The sequence below is a fragment of the Eurosta solidaginis genome, chromosome 2 (genome assembly GCF_040869045.1).
Source record: "Eurosta solidaginis isolate ZX-2024a chromosome 2, ASM4086904v1, whole genome shotgun sequence".
Taxonomy (NCBI): Eukaryota; Metazoa; Arthropoda; class Insecta; order Diptera; family Tephritidae; genus Eurosta; species Eurosta solidaginis.
Window position 1 is genome coordinate 285451443 of NC_090320.1, and position 19168 is coordinate 285470610.

The 19168-nt window shown below is 38.6% G+C and overlaps 1 long non-coding RNA gene across 1 annotated transcript; it reads right to left on the reverse strand.

The window, feature by feature from the left end:
• Positions 1 to 1268: 1268 nt before the first annotated feature.
• On the reverse strand, positions 1269 to 1926 carry LOC137242836 (uncharacterized). Its single transcript, XR_010950384.1, has 3 exons — positions 1644 to 1926; positions 1440 to 1584; positions 1269 to 1376 (listed from the first exon to the last, which is right to left on the reverse strand). It is a non-coding gene; the product is annotated as an uncharacterized lncRNA (long non-coding RNA).
• Positions 1927 to 19168: the final 17242 nt, after the last annotated feature.

Genomic DNA, 19168 nt, shown 5'->3' on the forward strand with positions numbered 1-19168 from the left:
AACTAAAATTGCCAGAAATATAATATCGTGATTATTAACGCACCCAATTTACTTGCCGTTTATTTAACGACACAGCTGATCGTCGATAAACGAATATCGATACAAAATAGTTACTGAATAACGAAATCGTTATAGTTATCGATTCGCAAATAAAGCGATTGCAAATGTCGTTAAAAAAGTTAGTGAATTCCACTACTGTAGTAATTCACTAACTTATAACAATGCGATTTGTCGAGATTTTAATTAACGATTTTGTCGCTTGCCTTATCGATTGTACTATTCACTAACATAGTTTTAACGACTCGCAATAAATAACATTTAAAATAGTAGAAAGGTGGCAGCACAGCTTAACGAAACCTAAAAAATGCGAAAAGCACAAAAGGAATGCCAAAAATAAACAAATTCCCTATACTAACTGCTTTTAAAAGTTATTATTGTGCAAGTTTTGAGATACAGTTTGCGTTATCAACAAAAGGTAAGTAAATGCGGAATTAATTTCATATTTCTCGACATAACAAATTTCTCATATTAAAATAGAATGGCGTCATCAATTAATACCAATCAAAGGAGAAGCCGTACCACAGCCGAGCAGTTAAGTCGAATGGTTGACTTTTTTATGGAAACTTCGGGATTAGCGGGTTATTGATATTGTTTGATAGTGATATTGTTAAGTTTGACGATACCGAATCGAAGTTTTTACTACCAAAGTAGCTATTTTTTAAAATAATTTCCAAAAGAAATCGATCTATGTAAACGAATGAATGAATTTTTTACATTCAAATAAATGTATTATGTATAAAATTGAGCTGTGTTAAAACCTCATAAGTATTTATTTTAATTTTAAAGGACACGAAGTTCGTTTCTATTGAAATGATATTGTTAAGTTTGACTGTTCGGTATGATGGAAGTTTTCGCTACCAAAGTAGACCAAATATAAAACAAAATGCCAAAATGTTTGCTTTACATTCCTGTAGATTTTTTTATTTATAAGTTTGTTAAGTCTTTACTTAAGTATAGTAATTAGCAATAAGTCGGTCTTGAACACGTTTCGCTATTGAAGAGTGTGCGCCTTGATTAACATTGCTATCACTTGGGCTTTGATCTAAGTATTCAGTGTCAGGCTCGTGTATGGGTTCACTTAATCGGATGTTATGCAACACTGCGCATGCGTTAACTATTCTACCAGTAAATCCATGATGAAACAAAGGAGTCCTTTGCTGTGATAGGCATCGCCATGTTCCTTTGAGAACACCAAAAAGTCTCTCGACTGGGTTTCGAGCTTTACACAATGCCTTATTGTACCGAAATTTTGGGCTCCTCTGATTGGTTAGGTAAAGGAGTCATCAGCCAGGGTTCTAAAGGGTATCCAGAGTCACCTGCAAGTAGTTTTGTGTGCGATTTTATTTTCTGGGAAATTTCAGTGCATTTAACACACTTACCTATCAAAAACATGTTGCGGCTACCATTTTCAAAATTTCTCTGCATCACTCTCCGTACTGCAGAGGAGCTCCAGATAAATGCATCGTGCCTTGCTCCTGGGAATTTAGCATTGACATTCAATATCTTTAGGTTGGGGTCACAAATCTGTATATAAAAATATAGTCAAAAAATTACAATACATTTCTTTGAATTATTGCTTTTACCATTTGTACATTTATTGAATGGTATCCATGGTGATTTACATATGCCTCTTCATGATTTCTGGGGCTCATGATCGACACATGAGTGCAATCAATAGCCCCAATAGTACCTCCCACAAATGGTGCAGGTGACGCAGAAAAAATTTCTTTCGCAGCTTGCCGCTCTATTTGAGTCATTGGAAACTTTACTTTATCGAAAAACAAAGAATGGTTGATAGCATTTGTTACGCGATGTATACAGCGGCTTACAGACGACTGGCTCATTGATATGCCCCATTGTTCTCCAACGGGCCGTTGATAACAACCAGTTGCGAAGAATCGTAAAGCAGTTAGAACCTGAAGTTTTTATACTCAGTTGAGCAGAGCTCACAGAGTATATTAAATTTGATTGGATAACGGTTGGTTGTACATATATAAAGGAATCGAGATAGATATAGACTTCCATATATCAAAATAATCAGGATCGAAAAAAAATTTGATTGAGCCATGTCCGTCCGTCCGTCCGTCCGTCCGTCCGTTAACACGATAACTTGAGTAAATTTTGAGGTATCTTGATGAAATTTGGTATGTAGGTTCCTGAGCACTCATCTCAGATCGCTATTTAAAATGAACGATATCGGACTATAACCACGCCCACTTTTTCGATATCGAAAATTTCGAAAAACCGGAAAAGTGCGATAACTCATTACAAAAGACAGATAAAGCGACGAACCTTGGTAGATGGGTTGACGTTATGACGCAGAATAGAAAATTAGTAAGATTTTGGACAATGGGCGTGGCACCGCCCACTTTTACAAGAAGGTAATTTAAAAGTTTTGCAAGCTGTAATTTGGCAGTCGTTGAAGATATCATAATGAAATTTGGCAGGAACGTTACTACTATTACTCTATATGTCCTAAATAAAAATTAGCAAAATTGGATGAAGAACACGCCCACTTTTTAAAAAAAAATTTTTTTAAATTCAAATTTTAACAAAAAATTTAATATCTTTACTGTATATAAGTAAATTAAGTCAAAATTCAACTCCAGTAATGATATGATGCAACAAAATACAAAAATAAAAGAAAATTTCAAAATGGGCGTGGCTCCGCCCATTTTCATTTAGTTTGTCTAGAATACTTTTATTGCCATAAGTCGAACAAAAATTTACCAATCCTTCTCAAATTTGGTAGGAGCATAGATTCTATGACGGTAACTGTTCTCTGTGAAAATGGGCGAAATCGGTGGAAGCCACGCCCAGTTTTTATACACAGTCCACCGTCTGTCCTTCCGCTCGGCCATTAACACAATAACTTGAGCAAAATCCGATATATCTTTACTAAACTTAGCCCACGTACTTACCTGAGCTCACTTTTTCTTGTATAAAAAATGGGCGAAATCTGACCATAACCACGCCCACTTTATCGATATCGAAAATTACGAAAAATGAAAAAAATGCCATAATTCTATACCAAATACGAAAAAAGGGATGAAACATGGTAACTGGATTGGTTTATTGACGCAAAATATAACTTTGGAAAAAACTTTGTAAAATGGGTGTGACACCTACCATATTAAGTAGAAGAAAATGAAAAAGTTCTACAAGGCGAAATCAACAGCCCTTGAAATCTTGGCAGGAATACTGTTAGTGGTATTGCATATATAAATAAATTAGCAGTACCCGACAGATGATTTTCTGGATCACCTGGTCCACATTTTGGTCGATATCGCGAGAACGCCTTCACATATACATCTAAGGGCCACTCGCTTTTAAAACCCTCATTAATACCTTTAATTTGATATCCATATCGTACAAAAACATACCAGAATCACCCCTGTCCCACCCTAATGGCGATATCTCGAAAAGGCGTCCACCTATAGACCTAATGCCCACTCCCTCTTAAAATGCTCAGTAACAGCTTTCGTTTGATACCCATATCGTACAAACATTCTAGAGTCACACCTGGCCCACCCTAATGGCGATATTTCGAAAAGGCGTCCACCTATAGAACTAAGGATTGCTCCCTTTTAAAATACTCATTACCACCTTTCATTTGATACCCATATCGTACAAACACATTCTAGAGTCACCCTGGCCCACCCTAATGGCGATATCTCGAAAAAGCGTCCACCTATAGACCTAATGCCCACTCCCTCTTAAAATGCTCAGTAACACCTTTCGTTTGATACCCATATCGTACAAACATTCTAGAGTCACCCCTGGCCCACCCTAATGGCGATATCTCGAAAAGGCGTCCACCTATAGACCTAATGTCCACTCCCTCTTAAAATGCTCAGTAACACCTTTCGTTTGATACCCATATCGTACAAACATTCTAGAGTCACCCCTGTCCCACCCTAATGGCGATATCTCGAAAAGGCGTCCACCTATAGACCTAATGCCCACTCCCTCTTAAAATGCTCAGTAACACCTTTCGTTTGATACCAATATCGTACAAACATTCTAGAGTCACACCTGGCCCACCCTAATGGCGATATCTCGAAAAGGCGTCCACCTATAGAACTAAGGATTACTCCCTTTTAAAATACTCATTACCACCTTTCATTTGATACCCATATCGTACAAACACATTCTAGAGTCACCCTGGCCCACCCTAATGGCGATATCTCGAAAAGGCGTCCACCTATAGACCTAATGCCCACTCCCTCTTAAAATGCTCAGTAACACCTTTCGTTTGATACCCATACCGTACAAACATTCTAGAGTCACCCTTGGTCCAGCTTTATGGCGATATCTCGAAAAGGCGTCCACCTATAGAACTAAGGATTACTCCCTTTTAAAATACTCATTACCACCTTTCATTTGATACCCATATCGTATAAACACATTCTAGAGTCACCCTGGCCCACCCTAATGGCGATATCTCGAAAAGGCGTCCACCTATAGACCTAATGCCCACTCCCTCTTAAAATGCTCAGTAACACCTTTCGTTTGATACCCATATCGTACAAACATTCTAGAGTCACCCTTGGTCCACCTTTATGGCGATATCTCGAAAAGGCGTCCACCTATAGAACTAAGGATTACTCCTTTTAAAATACTCCTTACCACCTTTCATTTGATACCCATATCGTACAAACACATTCTAGAGTCACCCCTGGCCCACCCTAATGGCGATATCTCGAAAAGGCGTCCACCTATAGACCTAATGCCCACTCCCTCTTAAAATGCTCAGTAACACCTTTCGTTTGATACCCATATCGTACAAACATTCTAGAGTCACCCCTGGCCCACCCTAATGGCGATATCTCGAAAGGGCGTCCACCTATAGACCTAATGCCCACTCCCTCTTAAAATGCTCAGTAACACCTTTCGTTTGATGCACATATCGTACAAACACATTCTAGAGTCACCCCTGGCCCACCCTAATGACGATATATCGAAAAGGCGTCCACCTATAGACCTCATGCCCACTCCCTCTTAAAATGCTCAGTAACACCTTTCGTTTGATACCCATACCGTACAAACATTCTAGAGTCACCCCTGGCCCACCCTAATGGCGATATCTCGAAAAGGCGTCCACCTATAGACCTAATGCCCACTCCCTCTTAAAATGCTCAGTAACACCTTTCATTTGATTCCCATATCGTACAAACACATTCTAGAGACACCCCTGGTCCACCTTTATGGCGATATCTCGAAACGGCGTCCACCTATGGAACTAAGGATCACTCCTTTTCAAAATACTCATTAACAGCTTTCATTTGATACCCATATCGTACAAACACATTATAGAATCACCCCTGGTCCACCTTAATGGGGACATCTCGAAAAGGCGTCCACCGATAGACCTAAGGCCCACTCCCTCTTAAAATGCTCAGTAACACCTTTCATTTGATACCCATATCGTACAAACAAATTCTAGAGTCAGCCCTGGTCTACCTTTATGGCGATATCCCTAAATGGCGTTCATCCATAGAACTATGGCCTACTCTCTCTTAAAATACTCTTTAATACCTTTCATTTGATACACATGTTATACAACCACATTCCAGGGTTACCCCAGATTGATTTTCCTTATTTTGTCTCCATAGCTCTCAACTGAGTATGTTATGTTCGGTTACACCCGAACTTAGCCTTCCTTACTTGTTATAATAGTGTTCAATTGAAAATTATATGAAATTCCATGATTTATCTGTTTCTCTGTTGATATCGCAGTTATTCTTGTACCCCTTAATTGACCATCAAGTTGAGAAATAATATCATGAGCCAAGTCTGGGGTTAGTCGGTACAGCTTTCGAAACTCCGTTGCATTCAGGTGGAATGGGTTATCTACTTCTCTAAGAAGGCGTCTGTCCACTGGCGATGGCCTCAGTAACGCTTCATCTTGTGATAAAACGTATGCCAAGTACTCAAATGCCATTTGATTTATAAATAAAGCAGCTTTTCGTGTTTGAAGGTATTTAATTAAAGCTCCGATTTTCTTTTTTAACTAAAATTGTCAGAAATGTAAATTTCGTGATTTTTAACGCAGCCAAATCATTTGCCGTTTATTTAACAACACAGCTGATCGTCGATTAACGAATATCGATACAAAATAGTTACTGAATAACGAAATCGTTATAGCAAATAAAGCGATGGCAAATATCGTTAAAAAAGTTAGTGAATTCCTCTACTGGTATAGATTCGACTTGTTATTTTCCATACAATGCCTTGTACAGCAATGGGGCTGATCACGTTCACGACGGCGGTGTAGCCGCCACATCTGTCATATTATTTTTACACATGTTCTTATGAGTGTCGTTATTTTCGGCTTGACAGAGCGGCACGACAATCAATCACGAAGGTCGTTGTAGCCAGATTAAACTTAATTTTATTTTTGGGAAGCGACAGTGAGTGGCGTCCTTTTTATTTTGTCAATAAAAACTAAAATAGAAGTAAAGGGTTGGATTTTATATAAGGTGCCACGATTTTCAAACTTTTGTTGATTTGTAGAGGTAGAGGGGGCCTAAAAATCACAAAATTATCATCCGCAACTCTAGGAAACTCTAAGTTTATGAAATATACGCTTTTTAATTTCCAAATTTAGTAAAATTTCAACTTAAGTCCTGCACTTAAAATTCGGGTCGCACATGTCGGTATCAAAAGACGCGCATTTGCGTCAAGATTCAGAATCCGAAAGCAGAAACTATATTTTTTGTGTCGTTTAAAAGTTATTCGTGGAAAACACGTCCATCATTGTTTACTATATAGTTTGGCAGCTTAAGTAGAGGTTATGTTGCGAATAGAGTGGAAGCAGGCATGCTTAACGAACGAAACGATATCATTTCGTTACGATAATCAACGTTAATAAACGAAACGAAGTCATTTCGTTTCGTTTATTAACGTTAAGAACGCCAAATTAACGTTAATTTGACGATCTTAACGTTAATAAACGAAACGAAGTGACTTATCGTAACGAAATGATATCGTTTCGTTCGTTAAGCATGCCTGAGTGGAAGGCAGTGGACTAGGCAGTCGAATGTCATATAATGAAGGAATGGTGTTCGGAGTTTTTTCAAAGTTAAACAAAAAAAATGATAAAAGCTTTAATATAAATAAAACTATTGTTTTAATAACAACAAACACGCCATATGTATTCTGTATACATAAATTTGTAAGGATTATCTCACTTTAAAAGTTGAATTAAATAATCTAAAGTTTTTTTTTGAAACTGAGTCGAGAACTGTGCGTGTGAATGTACGAATTTTCACCGATCAGCTGTTAGTTGCGCTACTTGGTAAAATTTACAATGACGTCCATAGTGTACCTATACAAGTGTGTTCACTAAGCGATAAACGTCAAAACTACAAACAGCCTCGCTCACCTGATGGAAATCTCAGGTCTAGAGTCGCATTTTTGGTCTCAACGACAAAATTTTTGACTACCAATCGTATCGACTTTTTCAATTTTTCAATCATTCGGCGCATTCGGTAATGGTATCCATTTTGAATTTGCTGTCATTCCGAATCCAGCGAGTGCCTGTCAGAATGCTTGACAGATAAGTCAACACACTTGTACTTGTACACTATGAACACGTCGGTACTATTGTCGCTTTTTTCGTTGTTGCAATTAAACAAACGAAAACAAAAAATAGTGTTGCCAGCTCCGCAACAATATCTTTTTATCTTGGTAGAACATTAAAAGGTGGTGGCACGTCGACATAAATGCAAACAAACATACACTATCAATGTATTTTGTTTATGTAAAACACTTTTAATAATTTGTAGTCTCATCACTCCGTACTTGTCTTTTCGCGCGAGCGGTCATGCGGGTCATCCTCTACTCAACGTAAAATATCGGGCCTCTTACGTTGAGTGAAAAATTAAAATAGGCCACAAGGTTGGCTGCTGTGCTTCCCTCGGGCGTTTTGGCGGAGTTGGGAGATGCGTTGCCTCCCTGACCTGGAGTTGGGGCGGTTTCGGGTGCTCCTAACAGGAGTCAAAAACTTGTGCATATTTAATAACTGGCGTGGCGCCATTAAAGCCAATTCGCTTTAAATACATACATAATTGATCGTAACGGGTCGTGAAAGACACTTGGCAACAGGCCACTGAAAATAAATGTTCATATACATACTAATGAAAATAAAAATTCTCGAAAATAAAAGGGACAATTTAACGGAGTGTATATAATCGATGCTGAAAAAGCATGCTCAATTTACATACTATGCAATGTCATTGCATACATCTAACTGCAAATTTTATTGGAAAAAAAAAACGGGATCGAAAATACCCTCACTATATACTAATGTACAGTCATGCATACATGACGAGTGAAGATAAATTCTATAAAATATAACATTAAATACAAAAAAGACAATTACGAGACCATTTTGACAAACCGAGGGTGAAGGTGGCTCCTACAATATAAAGAAAACCAAGTGCAATCAATCAAGTCATTTCAATCATGCATACATGACGAGTGAATATAAATTCTATAAAATACAACATTAAATACAAAAAAGACAATTACGAGACCATTTTGACAAACCGAGGGTGGAGGTTGCTCCTACAATGTAAAGCAAACCAACTGCAATCAATTAAGTCATTTTAAGTGTTTATAACAAAAATTAAAAAGACCAAATATAAATATAAGTACTGATACTACCAGGTAGTAACAAATTAAACGGAAAACACTAAAGATACCAATCAACATACAACCAAGGAAATACATCACTACCCAAGTACAACCTGGCGCTATAGCGGACACATAAATATCCGTGCTATCATCAATACTCACAAAAGGAGTATTCAAAGCCCCAAAAAAAAAAATTTGTAGTCTAATATTATTTGGGATGCTGCGCAGAAGGGTGTACTACGCAGAAGGGTGTGCCACGTAGTGTAGTCAAGGCGAATCTATACCAGGTGGTGGCAAAGCGAATTCAACCAATTCGCCGTGCAGAAGAATGTCAAGTCAAAAGAAAATTTTCATTGATTTCGATTAACTGACGTATTTGCCGTCTTTCAGTGAGTTTTACAGCTCCGGCTCACGCTCAATTCTCACGGGAATTCTCTGTATCATTGAGAGACTTGAGAAGCAGATGTCGTGAAATTTTCGCACACGTGAAATGTGATAGGCAGATGTCGCCGCTGTTTTTCATTTAACTCATACGGCGAAAGGCTAAGCAACGACATCTATTTTTGAAAAAGTAGGTATATTAAAGGCCGCGTTGCCAACCTAAAAAGAAGTAATTAACAAATTATCTGGCTCACAAATTGAACCAGACTTCTATCTGGATTTATCTGGCTCAGGATTTTGCCACCGGATGATAGCTACTGTTGTACAAGGCTTTGTATGGAAAATTATCAAGAAGAATCAATCAGCTGTTGGGATAACACCACTCTAATGAATTCACCTTGCTACATGGCACACTATTTTTGCATGTGTTCTTATGGTCGAGCCACAATGAAAATTTACATATGATACTGTCACGGATATTAGCATCACTAAATTATCCCATCACTAAGGCGATGCTAAGGCCATGCCAAGCAGTATTTACGTTAATAATCAAATCAAGTATACACATATATAAGGCAGCCCAGAGAGATGTCACACACAGATGCATTTACTTATATGCCTATGTGCGCGCAAGAGACTGTAAACTACAACCATTCACATCAATAATTCAATCTTTATGTATCTACATAAACGAATAAATAATTGCGTCTACACATATGTACGTATACGAGCAGTGGAGCGGCAATGCACAAACACATGCATATATCTTATCTGAGTTGTCACAAGAGAGAGCAATAATTTGTGCACGTAGTTGTGGCTGGCGATTTTGTAGCCGAAACAACTAGTAAGTTCTGGAAATCGAAGAGCCTAGAAGTATGCAGCGTAAACTATAAAAGCGGGGCAAGCGAGTAAGAAGTAATTCAGTTTGAGTTGAGCTATCAATCAGTTTGATTAAGCACGCGATCTGGCGGCCAATAGTAGAGTTTCATTTGAGTTATCAATCAGTTTGGTTATTAAGCCAGCGAGTAGCAAAGTATAAGTGTTATTGTGAAGTACTTTAATAAAGGCCATTTTTCCATTATTCAATATTGGAGTTATTTATTCAACAGTTTAGTGATTCGAACTTAGCAGAGGATTGCAAATAAGAGGATTTGCAAGTAAATTCGTTACAATTGGTGTCAGAAGAGGAATTGTTGAATAAATTCCAGAAGACAACAAGGATATGGCAAAGTTCAGTGAATTAAAGATCCAGCAACTGAAGAAGGAGTTGGAGAGCCGTGGATTGAATACAAGCGGCGTTAAACTCGAAATTCAGGCACGGCTATGAGAGGCAATGGAAGCAGAAGGAATTGATGTGGAAGAGTATGTCTTTCACCTTGATGGCGAGGAGACAACAAAAATTGAAGAGAAAAACGAAACATCGCAGACGGTTACCAGCACAGACTTGAACATGATATTGGCTGCAATATCTGCACAAACATCGACAGTAGTATCAATGTCGTCGCAATTGGCATCCCAACTGGAAGCGCAAGAGGCACGTATAACAGAAATGTCATCGCAAATATCCACCAACATGTCATCTCAACTGGAAGAACAGAAGACATATATGGCATCACAATTGGAAGAACAGAAAACACACATGGCGTCACAAATTGCAGAACAATTAAAAGAACAAGAGGCACGCATAACATTACAGCTCGAAGCACAAGAAGAACGTATCTCAACAAAGCTGGAGGCACAGGAAACAAAATTCTCATCGCAGCTGGAGGCTGTTAGTGAACGACAAAATAAAGTGGAGACCGAGATGGATGCTTTGAAAGATCGGATTCAGGAGTTGCAATTGAACCGTCCAATCACTTCAACGTCTACTCTGAAGGTAAAATCCCCAACGTTTGATGGTTCTGTTCCATTCCAGGTATTTAAGCTCCAATTTGAGAAGACGTCGACAGCGAACAACTGGAATGATGAAGATAAAGTTGCAGCTCTGTTCGTGGCATTGAAAGGGCCAGCAGCCGAAATCCTACAGACGATTCCCGAAGGAGAGCGGAACAACTATGAAGCATTGATGGCCGCTGTCGAGAGACGTTACGGAAGCGAGCATAGGAAACAGATATTCCAAATTGAGTTGCAAAACCGCTACCAAAAAGCAAATGAGACATTGCAGGAGTTTGCTTCAGATTTTGAAAGGTTGGCTCATCTCGCAAATGCGGACGCACCCGTGGAATACACCGAGAGGGTAAAAATCCAGAGTTTTATAAATGGCATACGAGACGTGGAAACGAAGCGAGCTACATACGCGAACCCAAAACTGACATTTGCTGAAACGGTATCACATGCATTGACTCAGGAAACTGCCTCCCTATTAAGTAAACCAGCATATAAGGCTCATCGTGTAGAAGTAGAAAGGCCAGAATGGGTAGACACAATTTTGGAAGCACTGAAGGGATCACAACAGAAAAATGCCGGAGTTATTAAATGTTTCAAGTGCGGCAACCCAGGTCATATTGCACGACATTGCAGCACCGGTCCCAATAGCTCCAACAATGTGGGTGGCCGTAAACGCAGAGCTGAAGGAGATGAGCAAATCTCCAAGTCCACTCAATCGTTAAACTAAAGCGAGTCAGCGGCAAGGGGCGACAGCTGGCTCCCTCAATTGAATGCCCCATAATCTCTATCTCACAAATTGGAAGAAGGTCAAACAATCTTACTGTCGGAGGACATGTGGGTGGAAAGGAACGTTTACTGACTGTAGATACGGGTGCATCTCATTCCATCATTCGAGCGGATTTAGTCAACAAGAAGATAAAACCATTGCATGGAGCAAGATTGCGTACAGCCACTGGAGAAGACAGCACGGTTCTAGGAGAAGTATCATGTGAAGTCGCAATTGGGAAGGTCACGGTAGTACACAATTTTATAGTGGCAGAGATTGTTGATGAAATCATAATTGGAGTGGACTTCTTAATCGACCAGGGCATCAAGATCGACATGCAAAGCAAGACGATGCGATATAAGAACATGGATGTACCACTTAATTTCGGCTACGAGAGAGGCTACAGCAGTAAACGAGTGCTGGTGGAAGAGAGTCAGCGAATACCACCAAAATCCGAAGCAGTCATCTGGGCAAAGGTTGATGGAGATTGTGGGACAAACAAATTGTGGGTTGTCGAAGCAGCAAACAAATCAGCACTGAACATACTTGTAGGAAAAACCCTGGCTATGACAAAACAAGATGGACGTGTTCCGGTAAGAGTACTGAATGAGTTCAATTCACCACTCAAACTGAATAAAGGAGCTATTTTGGGAAGATGCCAAGAGGCTGAAGTAGTTATTAACTGTGAACAGCTCCAGGAACACGTTTCAGCTAGTAATACTAATCTTTCAAATGACATCACGGCATGGACGCAGGGACTAGAGGAAGCATATCAGAGTAAGGCAAAACAACTGCTCCTAAACGCGAACATATTTGACCAGGATGGTTCTAAACCAGGCCGCACCAACGTTGTGAAACATCAAATTGACACTGGAGATGCGAGGCCGATCCGTCAAGCTCCCCGTAGTGTTCCACTGGCGAAGCGGGAAGTTGTGAGTCAAATTATACAAGAAATGAGCGATATCGGCGTCATCGAACCATCAGCTAGTCCCTGGAGCTCACCGGTAGTACTTGTAAAGAAGAAGGATGGAAAAATGAGGTTTTGCGTGGACTACCGGAAGTTGAATGACGTTACGAAAAAGGATAGCTACCCATTGCCAAGAATTGACGACACTCTGGACTCGCTCTCTGGTACGAAATGGTTTTCCACACTGGACTTGAAAAGCGCTTACTGGCAAGTGGAGGTAAAGGAAGAAGACAAAGAGAAAACAGCCTTCAGCGTCGGAGATGGTCTTTGGCAATTTACAGTAATGCCCTTTGGACTATGTAATGCACCAGCTACTTCCGAGAGACTCATGGATCAGGTATTGAAAGGACTACATTGGAAAACATGCTTGGTGTACCTGGACGACATCATCGTATTGGGCAAGAATTTCGATGAACATCTTAAGAACTTGGAGGAAGTTTTCCAAAGAATAGCTGGCGCTGGTCTGAAGTTAAGTCCCAAAAAGTGTGCGCTGTTTAAAAAGGAAGTAAATTATTTGGGTCACAAGGTAACGACAGAGGGCATCTGCACTGCGAACGAAAATATAGAGGCTGTAAAAGTTTGGCCAAGACCACAGAACCTACATGAATTAAGAAGTTTCCTTGGGCTGTGCACATATTACCGCCGATTTGTACAAAATTTTTCCAGCGTAGCCCATAGCCTCCATGAGCTTACAAAAAAAAATAAAGCTTTTGAATCGAAGAAGGAGCAAGAAGTGACTTTCCAAACATTGAAGGAGCGTTTGTGCACTGCCCCAATGTTAGCATATCCGATTCCAGGAGCAACATTTATTCTAGATACAGATGCGAGTGGATATGCTATAGGAGGCGTTTTATCACAACTGGTCGATGGACAGGAGAAGGTAGTTGCATATTACAGCCGTTCGATTGGAAAACCAGAGAGGAACTACTGCGTTACGCGGAGAGAGCTGTTGGCATTGGTAGAGTGCGTTAAACATTTTCACAAATACCTCTACGGCCAGCGATTCCGTGTCAGGACAGATCACGCAGCTTTAAAATGGCTACTGCAGTTCCGTAATCCGGAAGGACAATTGGCACGGTGGATCGAGCGACTACAAAGCTATGACTTTTCCATTGAGCATCGAAAAGGTAGTACCCATGGAAATGCCGATGCAATGTCACGAAGACCATGTAGTTTGGAATGCAAGCACTGTTCAAAAGCTGAGGCTAAAGAAGACATTATAGATGTCTGGCTAATGACTATAACATGTACAGATGAATGGGACAAGGAACAGCTAAGAAAGTGCCAGCTAGAAGATGCAGATCTGTCACGTGTTATGCAAGGGCTCGAACGAAATGAAAGACCAAACAGAGAAGAGATGTCAGCAGAGAGTCCCATTGCGAAGTCATATTGGGCACAGTGGAACAGTTTAGAATTGATATCCGGTTGCCTTCATCGAGTATGGGAGAGTGAGGATGGTAAATACAAGAATAAACTGATAGTTGTTCCCAGAAAGAGGATTCCTGATGTGCTCAGAGAGCTGCATAATGGTCCAAGCGGAGGTCATCTTGGAATCACGAAGACGCTCGAGAAGATTAAACAGAGATCCTATTGGGTTGGTTGCCGTCAGTCGGTCGCTGAGTGGGTTGCGAACTGCGAGGTTTGCAGCAGAGCGAAAGGGCCCAGAACACGAAGTCATGGCCAGATGAAGCAATATAACTCAGGTGCGCCATTTGAAAGGATCGCTATGGATGTCGCCGGTCCATTTCCTACTAGCAACGGCGGAAACAAATATGTACTGGTAGTTATGGATTATTTCAGCAAATGGCCAGAGGTATACCTAATCCCAAATCAAGGAGCGGAAACGGTAGCAGAAGTGTTTATAAACAATTGGGTTGCAAGGTATGGTGTACCAATGGAGTTACATTCTGACCAAGGCAGGAATTTCGAATCAGCTGTGTTCCAGGAAATGTGTAAGTCATTGGGCATTCGAAAAACACGGACAACTGCATTGCATCCTCAATCCGATGGTATAGTAGAACGATTCAATAGAACATTGGAGGAGCACTTAAGGAAAGTAGTGGACAAGTACCATAAAGAATGGGATACCTGCATACCATTATTCTTGATGGCTTACCGATCAGCAGTGCATGAGACAACGGGCCAAACCCCTGCAAAAGTAATTTTTGGCAATGACCTTAGACTGCCAGCTGATTTGAAGTTTGGGATAGATGCCAATGCGGAGAGAAATGTCAGGAAATCCACTAGTGATTTGGAAGAAGAGCTAAGAGAAATACATGATCTGATAAGGCAACGAACAAAGATTATGAGTGACAAGATGAAAGCCAGATATGATAAAGCAATTAATTCAGAAGGTTTTCAGGAAGGAGATTTGGTGCTGTTATACAACCCACAACGTAAAAAAGGTTTGTCCCCGAAATTGCAGTGTAATTGGGAAGGCCCATACAAAGTTGTAAAACGGATCAACGATGTAGTGTACCGCATACAAACCATCGGTAAACCACGAACCAAAATGAAGGTGGTCCATTTGGAAAGGCTAGCAACGTTTAGATCGAGAGATTTGTCTGATCGGGACGATCAGACTTAGGTGGAGGGCAGTGTCACGGATATTAGCATCACTAAATTATCCCATCACTAAGGCGATGCTAAGGCCATGCCAAGCAGTATTTACGTTAATAATCAAATCAAGAATACACATATATAAGGCAGCCCAGAGAGATGTCACACACAGATGCATTTACTTATATGCCTATGTGCGCGCAAGAGACTGTAAACTACAACCATTCACATCAATAATTCAATCTTTATGTATCTACATAAACGAATAAATAATTGCGTCTACACATATGTATGTACGTATACGAGCAGCGGAGCGGCAATGCACAAACACATGCATATATCTTATCTGAGTTGTCACAAGAGAGAGCAATAATTTGTGCACGTAGTTGTGGCTGGCGATTTTGTAGCCGAAACAACTAGTAAGTTCTGGAAATCGAAGAGCCTAGAAGTATGCAGCGTAAACTATAAAAGCGGGGCAAGCGAGTAAGAAGTAATTCAGTTTGAGTTGAGCTATCAATCAGTTTGATTAAGCACGCGATCTGGCGGCCAATAGTAGAGTTTCATTTGAGTTATCAATCAGTTTGGTTATTAAGCCAGCGAGTAGCAAAGTATAAGTGTTATTGTGAAGTACTTTAATAAAGGCCATTTTTCCATTATTCAATATTGGAGTTATTTATTCAACAGTTTAGTGATTCGAACTTAGCAGAGGATTGCAAATAAGAGGATTTGCAAGTAAATTCGTTACAATACGTTCAACACCATCATATGCAAACCCCTCGCGTACAAATGAAGCGTGATCCAGATACGGATAAGAGATTTAACATGCAAATGCCCCAACAATGGCGCATAATCATAGTCAAAATAAAATAGATTTTAAATTTAGTTGCAGCTTTTTGACATAATTTTCTATGAGCTATCTGCCAAAAAAACTGAAACTAAATTTAAAACCTATTTTATTTTGACTATGATGATGCGCCAATAGGTATTCGTATGTTAAACCATATGGACGTATATAAAATTGGTCGTGAAAAATTGATTAAAAAAGTAGTTAAACGGGCATAAACAATTGTTGAATATCGCGAAATTGTGAGATAGAGACTCATTAATCAGATTGGGATATTGTTACGTGAAATAAAGTGAATAAATATTAAATTTAACTAATATATTGAATGCTAATTATAAGAAAGTTAAAAGTGTTCAATATAAACAAATACAGAAACATACGCGGATAAACAAACGGAAAGGAGCAAAAAAGCTCAATCCCGCCAAAAAATTAGTGTATGTGCAAAATGTAATGGAACAATTAGATGGGAAAGTGATATAATGTGCGAAGGTGTGTGCGGCAAAGTATACCATGAGAACATGAATTGCTCTGGAGTGGACAAATACAGCGTGAGAATTATTGGTCAAAAAGACAATAGGATACGATATTTGTGCGATGAATGCATGACATATATACAAAACGCGGACTTAGTGCTACAAGATATACAGATGAATGTGAAAAAAAGAATAACTCAATACTGAATGAGTATAAGCTTGAATTTGAAAATGTGATGAAAAAAAGTCAAAATGAAAACAAGTAAGAACGGGACTGTCTTCGGCTGTGCCGAAGACTTCATACCTTTCATGAATGGGGCTGAACAATAATCTTATCCCGTTCGTAATCTCCGAATAATCGGATGTATAAGATAAGAAATATATAGTGAACAGATCTGCATACCTTAACGATTTTTAAGATAAATATAAAATAAAAAAATAGGTAGGTAATCTGTGTGAGGATGCAAAGCTTCACTTTTTTTGTGGTCTGCATGTAAAAACTATGACTACGAATCACGTATTTAAAAAATATATGACGTAAACGTAACTATTTGATGAAATTTGATGAATTTTGAAGCTTCTAGCCGTAAAAAAGGGGCAAAAATGAGAGTTTATATGAAGTATATAATATATATACCACCGATCTCTATGATTTTTTCAGACAACAATATATGCTATATACGTAAGCATTTTGTGAAATTTGAAGCTTCTAGCTGTTAAAACGGGGCAGAAATTGCGCAAAGTTTCTTAACTGAACAATCGGTTGTATGAGATATATACTATATATACCATCGATCTCAATGATTTTTTCAGACAACAATATATGCTATACACGTAAGCATTTGGTGGAAGTTGAAGCTTCTAGCTATTAAAATGGGGAAGAAATTGCGCAAAGTTTCTTATCTGAACAATCGGTTGTATGGGATATATACTATATATACCACCGGTATCTATGATTTTCTCAGACAACAATATATGCTATACACATAAGCATTTAGTGAAATTTGAACATATCTAAACGATTTTTAAGATAAATATAAAATAAAAAAAATAGGTAGGTAATCTGTGTGAGGATGCAAAGCTTCACGTTTTTTGTGGTCTGCATGTAAAAACTATGACTACGAATCACGTATTTCAAAAATATATGACGTAAACGTAACTATTTGATGAAATTTGATGAATTTTGAAGCTTCTAGCCGTAAAAAAGGGGCAAAAATGAGAGTTTATATGAAGTATATAATATATATACCACCGATCTCTATGATTTTTTCAGACAACAATATATGCTATATACGTAAGCATTTTGTGAAATTTGAAGCTTCTAGCTGTTAAAACGGGGCAGAAATTGCGCAAAGTTTCTTATCTGAACAATCGGTTGTATGAGATATATACTATATATACAACCGATCTCTATGATTTTTTCAGACAACAATATATGCTATATACTTAAGCATTTGGTGAAATTTTAAGCTTTTAGCTGTTAAAATGGGGTAGAAATTGCGAAAAGTTTCTTATCTGAACAATCGGTTGTATGAGATATATACTATATATACAACCGATCTCTATGATTTTTTCAGACAACAATATATGCTATATACGCAAGCAATCGGTGAAATTTGAAGCTTATAGCTGTTAAAATGGGGTAGAAATTGCGAAAAGTTTCTTATCTGAACAATCGGTTGTATGAGATATATACTATATATACAACCGATCTCTATGATTTTTTCAGACAACAATATATGCTATATACGTAAGCAATCGGTGAAATTTGAAGCTTATAGCTGTTAAAATGGGGTAGAAATTGCGAAAAGTTTCTTATCTGAACAATCGGTTGTATGAGATATATACTATATATACAACCGATCTCTATGATTTTTTCAGACAACAATATATGCTATATACGTAAGTATTCGGTGAAATTTGAAGCTTCTAGCTGTTAAAATGGGACTAAAATTTGCGAAAATATATATATATGTATATATTATATATATATACTATATATACCACCATATATATACTATATATACCACCGATCTCTATGATTTTTTCAGACAACAATATGTGCAATATACGAAAGTATGTGGTGAAGTTTGAAGCTTCAATCTGTTAAATTGGGTAAGATATTACAAAAATCCTCTTTTTCTGAAAAATCGGTTGTATGGAGGATATATGCTATATTGGTCCGATCCGGTCGGTTCCGACAAATGTCTAATCGGACACCCAAATATACCCGCTCACCAAATTTTATCAAGATATCTCAAAAATTGAGGGACTAGTTTGCATACAAACAGACAGACGGACAGACGGACAGACGGACATGGCTAAATCAACTCAGCTCTTCAACCTGATTATTTCGGTATACTTAATGGTCTATCTATTTTCCTTTAAGGACTTACAATTTTCAGTTTCGTGACGAAATTAATATACCATTTCATTTTCATGAAAGGTATAAAAAGCATTATTAGAAGCATTATCAAGCGCTGCGATGATAGAAAAGTCACAAAAACAATTTGAAAAGAAGATTGGGGAAATGAAGAATTTATATAGTATAGTTGTGAGGAGGTAAAAAACAAAACTGATCTAATTGGCAA